Here is an 11622-nt window from a genome sequence, read left to right on the forward strand (position 1 = left end):
CAATCAAAAGAAAACCCTTAGATTCTCACAGCAGAAAACTCCAAACTAAACAAGATATAAAATATATCAGAAGATCTGGCTTGTAAGCTCAAAATCAGGAGCATCTGTGAAAAGGTATTTACTATGGCTGAAAGGTTCACCACTAAATTCACTACACACAGGCCTTGCCAATCACCCTAGGCAGGCAGGTAGTTTTCCAGAGCTGATGAATTTGTTCAAATCTTTCTCTGCACTCTGATTCTAATAGATGACCAATGCTAACTCTATGAAAATGAATGCTTCAGTTTGATGGTTATATTGTTTCTAGACATGTATATAGTGCAATGTGTTTCTATTTATGTGCTACATTGCAAGTTCATATAGGTCTATACAGAAACACAGTTTTTTTTTTCAGTCATCCTTAGTGTTTCAGTAAGTAGGAACTAACATCTTTGCCATAATGCCTAATCGTTTGCTGTGGTTTTCATCCTATTTTTGTAAGTCTGAGTCTCCACCACCCAATTCATATTCCCACAGTTTTTAATTCCTCTAGAATATCTGACAACCCAAAGTTCACTGAGTTCGCTGGAATTTAAGATTTCCATTTTCGAATAAGGCATGTATCACCTCTGGTGAAATCATTACAAATGAATGCCAATAATATCCAAGAAGACAGAATCTTAATATAAACCAAATGGCATCCCTTGAGGGAGAAAAAAGAGCTTACCAAGGGCTTAGATGTACATGTGTTCACAATGATGATTACCCAGCATGGAGATCTCAGAACAAGGCTGCTTGTTTACAGTGGATGTAATGAGGTTTCTGTGCTAGAGTTCAACTCCTTTTAGAATTCTGAACAAAGAAAGGGAGCATTGGAAGAGCCCTTCAAGTTACACCATAAATTGGACTTGCTGCCAAAATCGGGAGGAATCTAAGGCCTTGACTTGGGTAAGTGGTTCTTAACGGAGTTCATGACAAAATAATGAAAGCTGGGGTGTTTTACAAAGAACATATGCTATACACTGTGCTCCTTTTGTACTTAAAGTGGTCCACATTTATTTTTAGCATTGTGTATGCAAACATGCCTGAGGAATAGGAAAGATGCAACACTATATACATTGTTTGATAAAGTATTTGCCTCTTAAAAGGAGTCAATGTTATCATCAGTTAAATGTACTTAAATCAGCAGGATGACCAATTTTGCCTATGAATCTGGCTGAAATGTCACAGAAATGCTAAACTTCTAGGGGTAAATACACACATGTTCTCGTTTCACCATTTTAAATATCTTTGAAAATTCAAATACAGAATCAAAATATCATGGTAGATAAACATGAATGTGAAAGGAAATATAGTGCTTGGTAAGTGACAGACTAAATATATAGACATAAATTATAAATCAGACAATTAAGACAAGAAAGTTTATGCTTTTTTGAAAGTGACTAATAATGCTGGCAAATGTGTCTTTTATGTTTAGTTGGCTCAGAAATAGATAATTGTTTCCTTTTCTTTAGACACACAAATCAATGCCCCACTGAAATGGGTTTTTCATTAGATTAACACATCCAATTAGAACCTCATAAGTGCCATCAGTGGTCAACAGAGTCTCAGACTCTTCCTCACTTGTACATCTGCTGGGGTCAAATCCCTTGAGTTGATTTTTCTGTGAGCAACAAATACAGAAAATACCAGAGGGTAGAAAGGTTGACACTTGTGTAGTGACTTGATTACAGTGGTCATCATTTTGAAGTTGGTGTTTCTTAAATCTCTCTTATTTGCTTGTTGGAGAAAACAAGTAGACATATTCTAGACCAAATTTGGTACATTTCTGTAGTGGAGTTGCAGGAGTACTCCAGTCAAAAACTATCAAGAAAATGCTGCGGACTTAGAGAGGCAATACTAAGGATCTATCTACCATTTCAGAAGGTTGAGAGGACCATTCTTCTCTCGTCAAACAACAGACAGGTACACAATCCTAGGGAGCATTTGATTGAAGGATTAACTACATTAACCCAACATTTTCCCCCTACAGACATGGGTGAATGATCAACTTGAATTTCTTTGGTTCCTAAATTTGTGGTAATATTTTCAGTTCAGAATTGCAAAATAGACATATATGAAATGACTTGAAGTGGTTCCCTATGTGTCATTACAAGTTTTATTTTCTTAGAAGCATTTTTCCAAGAGCTGAGTAACATTGTGTATAGTTACGTACATGCCATAATAGATACATGAAAGTCAGAGGGCAGCTTTCAGGAGTCAGCTCTTTCCTTGTAACACAGGTATCAGACTCAGGTCACCAGGCTTGGTGCAAGGACATTTAAAAACTGATCAACATTTCTGGTCCACCTTAATAACATACTTTTGTTTTTGCAGTTTTTATGCAAAGTCCTTTATCAATTTTATTATTACTATATGTCTTCCTGGTGTCCTAAGTCAAGTAATCATTGTAATATCATGGAGCCTTTACTTTATATGTTATTCAAGTATGTATCAGCTCAGTGTTACATTTAAATAGTAAGCTCAATTTATTTAATAGTTATATGTGGTGTTAAAGTTCAAGTTTATTCTTTTGGACATGAACAGGCAATTTTTTTGCAGCCTTGGTTATATTATTTTCTGTCATTTTGTGACTCAGATGTAGATGCTTATGCTTTTGTAGATTTGATCAAGTATATGAGGACACACTACTTCATTTAACTGGGCTCTACATGTCTTTGTGCAAATATCACACTGCTCAGCTGTGAATATTCCAGAATGAGTATGACAGTTCTTACTGGTCTTTAAGGTTGGTTTAGCCCTTGGAATTTTCACAAAATTCCATATTTATCTTATAATAAGACCCTTTACACCTACTTTCAATCTCAAGATCGTCTGTACTTCTCCCACATCTCTTCCATTATCTGAACTAGCCCCCATTTTCCCTCTCCCCCTCCTCTCTCCCTGCGAGATCCCTCTCTCCCTCTACTTCCAGGAGATTATTCTCTTCCCCCTACTCAGTAGTACTATAGCATCCACACTTTGGTGAAATCTACTTTCTTCTTGAGTTTCATATAGTTTGTAGGTGTGCAGCAGTGGGGGAGGGGGAACTGAGGGTAGCCACTAGAAAGTACTAGATGCCAGGAATCCAAGAGTTTCCCAGGACTCAACAGGGAGGACTTTAGACGAAATACCCCTGAAAGGGGAGAAAGAACCAATAGAGACCATATCTAGTGGATAGACCTAGCACTGAATTGAGGGATGGGGGCACCCAAACACCTCCAATTCCTCCTGTCTAAAGAAAATGCAGGGACAAAAAAGTGGAGCAGAAACTGAAGCAACAACCATCCAGAGATTGCCGCACCTAGGGATCCATTCTATCTGCAGATAGCAAACCCAGACACTGTTGCTGATGCCAAGAAGTGCTTACTGACAGGAGCCTAGTATAGCTGTCCCATAAGAGGCTCTGCCAGAGCCTGACCAATAAAGTTGCAAATGTACACAGCCAAAGATCGTACTGAGCACAGGGACCTCAATGTGGAAGTTAGGGCAAGGACTGTAGGAGCTGATGGGGTTTGCAACGTCATAGGAAGAACAATAATATAAACCAACCAGACCCCCCAAAATTCCCAGGGGTTAAACCACCAACCAAAGAGTACACAGGGAGTACCCATGCCTCCAGCTGGTATGTAACAAAGGATGGCTTTATCTGGCCTCACTGGGACGGGATCCCCGTGTTCCTGTGGAGGCTTGATGACCCAGAACAGCAGAAGACTAAGTCGCTGAGGCAGGAATGGGTGAGAGGGTACGTGCAGAGTGCCTCACAGACGCAGGGGAGACGGAGGATGGAATAGAGAACTTGTGGAGGGGAAACTGAGAAGGGGATAGCATTTGAAATATAAATAAATAAAACCACCAATAAAAAGTATGAAAACAGGATTCTTTAGTTTCTAAAAGCTACAACTTTGTGACTTTTGACTGGTGTAAGCTAAATGTTAAGACTTCTTTGAATCATATTGACATATGAACAATATTGTATGTTCTAATAGAATATGTGACAGTTATCTGTTTTTGATTATTGGTTCAAAGGAATCATTTACAGTATTATAAAGTTAGAACAAGGTCTTACATAATTAATAATGGTTCTATATAAAATGTTACATGTAAAATTGTGTATCATATTAAAAAATATTTAAATATGGGACAAATGTGACCTATTATGTTTAATTTTATTTTATTTTTAGTTTTATATTCCAAAAATACAGCAAATACAGAGGCAAATGCCAGCAGCAAACCACTGAACTGAGAACAGGACCCCCGTTGAAGGAATCAGAGAAAGAACTGGAAGATCTTGAAGGGGCTCGAGACCCCATATGTACAACAATGCCAACCAACCAGAGCTTCCAGGGACTAAGCCACTACCCAAAGACTATACATGGACTGACCCTGGACTCTGACCTCATAGGTAGCAATGAATATCCTAGTAAGAGCACCATGGAAGGGGAAGCCCTGGGTCCTGCTAAGACTGAACCCCCAGTGAACTAGATTGTTGGGGGGAGGGCGGCAATGGGGGGAGGATGGGGAGGGGAACACCCACAAAGAAGGGGAGGGGGAGGAGTTAGGGGGATGTTGGCCCGTAAACCAGGAAAGGGAATAACACTCGAAATGTATATAAGAAATACTCAAGTTAATAAAAAAGAAAAAGAAAAAAAAACAAAAAAACAAAAAACAAAGTTAATTTCTGATCAAAATACTTGGTGTGGTACTTTGACTTATTTGGGGGGGAGCAGTCAAATCATGTGTTTATTGAGTGCCTGTTATGTGCTAAATATTGTTCAGGGGACTTGGGATCCAGCCGAGGACATGGGGAGCCCTGTCCTCTTGGAGCGTACAATCTTTGCACTGCTGTGACCTTGGGCAAGTCACTGCACCCCTTGATCAGCCCAGCAGACATAGCTGGGCGTGGTGCAGATGCTGACCAGGACAGCGCCCTGACCCACCACCCCAGACAGCAGAGAGGGCTGCAGGTTCATCTTTAATAATCAAGTACAAGGGGAAGGAGTGAGAGGAAGGGAGCTATACGAGCTGCTGCTGCTGCTTGGTGGCGGCCTTGTTGGCTAGGTCGTTGGCCTTCTCTGTAGCTGCCAGTGCGGTCTCCTTTGCTTTCTCTTTGGCCTCTTTGGCTGTCTCAACAAGTGTTTTTGAAGGGGCCTCACCTTGTAGCTTGGCCAGGATGTATTCAAAACCCATTGTCTTGGTCCCTTTGCTTTTGAACCGGGCAAGACCTAATTCCTGGACAGCTCTGGAGATGCCAAATAAGCTAGAGGAGACCCAGGCCTCCCGACAGATTTCAGTGCAGCCGCTATTGTCAGAGTTCACACAGTAAACACATCATTCCTCCACCACCATCAGCCGGGCATGGTTGATGTTCCAGGTGAAGGTGGTCATGGTCTGATTCTGTGGGTCCACAATCGAGTCCTCCAGGGTGTACACCGAGTGAGCAACGTTGGCGGGAAAGAGTCGCTCTGCCCAACGTGGCATCCTGTTGGTCTTGGTCAGGAGTCTCCGGGACAGAAGCTTCTGGTCAGGGGTCACCTCCCAGTGCACTATATCTTCGGTTAAGACCTGTTTGCTATAGGGATTTGAGTACTGTTGCCAGAAGGCAGCGAACACTTGGTTCCAGGAACTTCAGAGCACGCTCTGGCCCAGGAAATACTTCACCATTGTCCAGACCCGGGTGGGCTCAGCACTCATGCAGCATCAGGGTGAAGAGCCCCGGGTGGGGGTGGGGGAACGTGGCAAGGCACATGCCTGCCAGGCTCACAGCTCAACCACTGCGGCGCAGAGCCCAGGTCCCTACCGCCTCCATGAAAGTATACGACTGCTTGGCTTATTTTTAAGATAATGACAACAAACTTTATAATCCTTACTTTGTGTAGGTCCACAAGTGATCCCTTTCGTTTAATGAGTAAAATGGGTACTTAATACATGGAATTATGTTCCTGGTTGCTGCCGCTGCAGAGAGCCCCTGGGCAGCACCCCACGAGCGAACCTGAGCCTCGGGACCACAGGTAAGACCAAATTTTCTGCTGCAAGAAAGCTGCCTGGTGAGCTTGGGACACACGGAAGCAGAATTTCTCTAGGACCGGGCACGTTCTGTGTTTACCAGAAGTCCCACACCCTCGGATCCCGGCCCGCAGCAGCTCTCTGCTCCCAGACCCGGTGAGAGAGAGACCCAACCGCCTGGTCAGGTGGGCACTCCTGAGGCTGCAGAGCGGAAGAGACCACCAACACTGCTCACCCCTGCCCACATCCCTGGCCCAAGAGGAAACTGTATAAGGCCTCTGGGGTCCCGTGGGGGAGGGCCCAGGAGCGGCAGGACCCCTGCCTGAGACACCTCCCGAACCTGAAAGAAACAGACCGGATAAACAGTTCTCTGCACCCAAATCCCGTGGGAGGGAGAGCTAAACCTTCAGAGAGGCAGACAAGCCTGGGAAACCAGAAGAGACTGCTCTCTGCACGCACAAATCTCTGACGCCAGAGGAAAAAGCCAAAGACCATCTGGAACCCTGGTGCACTGAAGCTCCCAGAAGGGGCGGCACAGGTCTTCCTGGTTGCTGCCGCTGCAGAGAGCCCGTGGGCAGCACCCCACGAGCGAACTTGAGCCTCAGGACCACAGGTAAGACCAAATTTTCTACTGCAAGAAAGCTGCCTGGTGAACTCAAGACACAGGCCCACAGGAACAGCTGAAGACCTGTAGAGAGGAAAAACTACACACCCGAAAGCAGAACACTCTGTCCCCATAACTGACTAAAAGAGAGGAAAACAGGTCTACAGCACTCCTGACACACAGGCTTATAGGACAGTCTAGCCGCTGTCAGAAATAGCAGAACAAAGTAACACTAGAAATAATCTGATGGCGAGAGGCAAGCGCAGGAACACAAGCAACAGAAACCAAGACTACATGGCATCATCGGAGCCCAATTCTCCCACCAAAGCAAACACGGAATATCCAAACACACCAGAAAAGCAAGATCTAGTTTCAAAATCATATTTGATCATGATGCTGGAGGACTTCAAGAAAGACATGAAGAACTCCCTTAGAGAACAAGTAGAAGCCTACAGAGAGGAATCGCAAAAATGCCTGAGAGAATCGCAAAAATCCCTGAAAGAATTCCAGGAAAACATAAATAAACAAGTAGAAGCCCATAGAGAGGAGACACAAAAATCCCTGAAAGAATTCCAGGAAAACACAATCAAACAGTTGAAGGAATTAAAAATGGAAATGGAAGCAATCAAGAAAGAACACATGGAAACAACCCTGGATATAGAAAACCAAAAGAAGAGACAAGGAGCTGTAGATACAAGCTTCACCAACAGAATACAAGAGATGGAAGAGAGAATCTCAGGAGCAGAAGATTCCATAGAAATCATTGACTCAACTGTCAAAGATAATGTAAAGCAGAAAAAGCTACTGGTCCAGGAAATCCAGGACTCAATGAGAAGATCAAACCTAAGGATAATAGGTATAGAAGAGAGTGAAGACTCCCAGCTCAAAGGACCAGTAAATATCTTCAACAAAATCATAGAAGAAAACTTCCCTAACCTAAAAAAAGAGATACCCATAGACATACAAGAAGCCTACAGAACTCCAAATAGATTGGACCAGAAAAGAAACACCTCCCGTCACATAATTGTCAAAACACCAAACGCACAAAATAAAGAAAGAATATTAAAAGCAGTAAGGGAAAAAGGTCAAGTAACATATAAAGGCAGACCTATCAGAATCACACCAGACTTCTCGCCAGAAACTATGAAGGCCAGAAGATCCTGGACTGATGTCATACAGACCCTAAGAGAACACAAATGCCAGCCCAGGTTACTGTATCCAGCAAAACTCTCAATTAACATTGATGGAGAAACCAAGATATTCCATGACAAAACCAAATTTACACAATATCTTTCTACAAATCCAGCACTACAAAGGATAATAAATGGTAAAGCCCAACATAAGGAGGCAAGCTATACCCTAGAAGAAGCAAGAAACTAATCGTCTTGGCAACAAAACAAAGAGAATGAAAGCACACAAACATAACCTCACATCCAAATATGAATATAAAGGGAAAAATAATCACTATTCCTTAATATCTCTCAATATCAATGGCCTCAACTCCCCAATAAAAAGACATAGATTAACAAACTGGATACGCAACGAGGACTCTGCATTCTGCTGCCTACAGGAAACACACCTCAGAGACAAAGACAGACATTACCTCAGAGTGAAAGGCTGGAAAACAACTTTCCAAGCAAATGGTCAGAAGAAGCAAGCTGGAGTAGCCATTCTAATATCAAATAAAATCAATTTCCAACTAAAAGTCATCAAAAAAGATAAGGAAGGACACTTCATATTCATCAAAGGAAAAATCCACCAAGATGAACTCTCAATCCTAAATATCTATGCCCCAAATACAAGGGCACCTACATACGTAAAAGAAACCTTACTAAAGCTCAAAACACACATTGCACCTCACACAATAATAGTGGGAGATTTCAACACCCCACTCTCATCACTGGACAGATCATGGAAACAGAAATTAAACAGTGATGTCGAGAGACTAAGAGAAGTCATGAGCCAAATGGACTTAACGGATATTTATAGAACATTCTATCCTAAAGCAAAAGGATATATATTCTTCTCAGCTCTTCATGGTACTTTCTCCAAAACTGACCATATAATTGGTCAAAAAACGGGCCTCAACAGGTACAGAAAGATAGAAATAATCCCATGCGTGCTATCGGACCGCCACGGCCTAAAACTGGTCTTCAATAACAATAAGGGAAGAATGCCCACATATACATGGAAATTGAATAATGCTCTACTCAATGATAACCTGGTCAAGGAAGAAATAAAGAAAGAAATTAAAAACTTTTTAGAATTTAATGAAAATGAAGATACAACATACTCAAACTTATGGGACACAATGAAAGCTGTGCTAAGAGGAAAACTCATAGTGCTGAGTGCCTGCAGAAAGAAACAGGAAAGAGCATATGTCAGCAGCTTGACAGCACACCTAAAAGCTCTAGAACAAAAAGAAGCAAATACACCCAGGAGGAGTAGAAGGCAGGAAATATTCAAACTCAGAGCTGATATCAACCAAGTAGAAACAAAAAGGACCATAGAAAGAATCAACAGAACCAAAAGTTGTTTCTTTGAGAAAATCAACAAGATAGATAAACCCTTAGCCAGACTAACGAGAGGACACAGAGAGTGCGTCCAAATTAACAAAATCAGAAATGAAAAGGGAGACATAACTACAGATTCAGAGGAAATTCAAAAAATCATCAGATCTTACTACAAAAACCTATATTCAACAAAATTTGAAAATCTTCAGGAAATGGACAATTTCCTAGACAGATACCAGGTATCGAAGTTAAATCAGGAACAGATAAACCAGTTAAACAACCCCATAACTCCTAAGGAAATAGAAGCAGTCATTAAAGGTCTCCCAACCAAAAAGAGCCCAGGTCCAGACGGGTTTAGTGCAGAATTCTATCAAACCTTCATAGAAGACCTCATACCAATATTATCCAAACTATTCCACAAAATTGAAACAGATGGAGCCCTACCGAATTCCTTCTACGAAGCCACAATTACTCTTATACCTAAACCACACAAAGACACAACAAAGAAAGAGAACTTCAGACCAATTTCCCTTATGAATATCGACGCAAAAATACTCAATAAAATTCTGGCAAACCGAATTCAAGAGCACATCAAAACAATCATCCACCATGATCAAGTAGGCTTCATCCCAGGCATGCAGGGATGGTTTAATATACGGAAAACCATCAACGTGATCCATTATATAAACAAAGTGAAAGAACAGAACCACATGATCATTTCATTAGATGCTGAGAAAGCATTTGACAAAATTCAACACCCCTTCATGATAAAAGTCCTGGAAAGAATAGGAATTCAAGGCCCATACCTAAACATTTTAAAAGCCATATACAGCAAACCAGTTGCTAACATTAAAATAAATGGAGAGAAACTTGAAGCAATCCCACTAAAAACAGGGACTAGACAAGGCTGCCCACTCTCTCCCTACTTATTCAATATAGTTCTTGAAGTTCTAGCCAGAGCAATCAGACAACAAAAGGAGATCAAGGGGATACAGATCGGAAAAGAAGAGGTCAAAATATCACTATTTGCAGATGACATGATAGTATATTTAAGTGATCCCAAAAGTTCCACCAGAGAACTACTAAAGCTGATAAACAACTTCAGCAAAGTGGCTGGGTATAAAATTAACTCAAATAAATCAGTTGCCTTCCTGTATACAAAAGAGAAACAAGCTGAGAAAGAAATTAGGGAAACGACACCCTTCATAATAGACCCAAATAATACAAAGTACCTCGGTGTGACTTTAACCAAGCAAGTAAAAGATCTGTACAATAAGAACTTCAAGACACTGAGGAAAGAAATTGAAGAAGACCTCAGAAGATGGAAAGATCTCCCATGCTCATGGATTGGCAGGATTAATATAGTAAAAATGGCCATTTTACCAAAAGCAATCTACTGATTCAATGCAATCCCCATCAAAATACCAATCCAATTCTTCAAAGAGTTAGACAGAACAATTTGCAAATTCATCTGGAATAACAAAAAACCCAGGATAGCTAAAGCTATCCTCAACAATAAAAGGACTTCAGGGGGAATCACTATCCCTGAACTCAAGCAGTATTACAGAGCAATAGTGATAAAAACTGCATGGTATTGGTGTAGAGACAGACAGATAGACCAATGGAATAGAATTGAAGACTTAGAAATGAACCCACACACCTATGGTCACTTGATTTTTGACAAAGGAGCCAAAACCATCCAATGGAAAAAAGATAGCATTTTCAGCAAATGGTGCTGGTTCAACTGGAGGTCAACATGTAGAAGAATGCAGATCGATCCATGCTTATCACCCTGTACAAAGCTTAAGTCCAAGTGGATCAAGGACCTCCACATCAAACCAGACACACTCAAACTAATAGAAGAAAAACTAGGGAAGCATCTGGAACACATGGGCACTGGAAAAAATTTCCTGAACAAAACACCAATGGCTTATGCTCTAAGATCTAGAATCGACAAATGGGATCTCATAAAACTGCAAAGCTTCTGTAAGGCAAAGGACACTGTGGTTAGGACAAAACGGCAACCAACAGATTGGGAAAAGATCTTTACCAATCCTACAACAGATAGAGGCCTTATATCCAAAATATACAAAGAACTCAAGAAGTTAGACCGCAGGGAAACAAATAACCCTATTAAAAAATGGGGTTCAGAGCTAAACAAAGAATTCACAGCTGAGGAATGCCGAATGGCTGAGAAACACCTAAAGAAATGTTCAACATCTTTAGTCAGAAGGGAAATGCAAATCAAAACAACCCTGAGATTTCACCTCACACCAGTGAGAATGGCTAAGATCAAAAACTCAGGTGACAGCAGATGCTGGCGAGGATGTGGAGAAAGAGGAACACTCCTCCAATGTTGGTGGGATTGCAGACTGGTAAAAACATTCTGGAAATCAGTCTGGAGGTTCCTCAGAAAATTGGACATTGAACTGCCTGAGGATCCAGCTATACCTCTCTTGGGCATATACCCAAAAGATGCCT

The 11622-nt window shown here is 41.4% G+C and overlaps 1 pseudogene; it reads right to left on the minus strand.

Annotated features, from left to right (window-relative positions):
- Positions 1-4941: 4941 nt before the first annotated feature.
- On the minus strand, positions 4942-5682 carry Prelid1-ps6 (PRELI domain containing 1, pseudogene 6; annotated as a pseudogene).
- Between the last annotated feature and the right edge of the window lie 5940 nt (positions 5683-11622).

The sequence above is a fragment of the Rattus norvegicus genome, chromosome 16 (assembly GCF_036323735.1).
Source record: "Rattus norvegicus strain BN/NHsdMcwi chromosome 16, GRCr8, whole genome shotgun sequence".
Classification (NCBI taxonomy): Eukaryota; Metazoa; Chordata; class Mammalia; order Rodentia; family Muridae; genus Rattus; species Rattus norvegicus.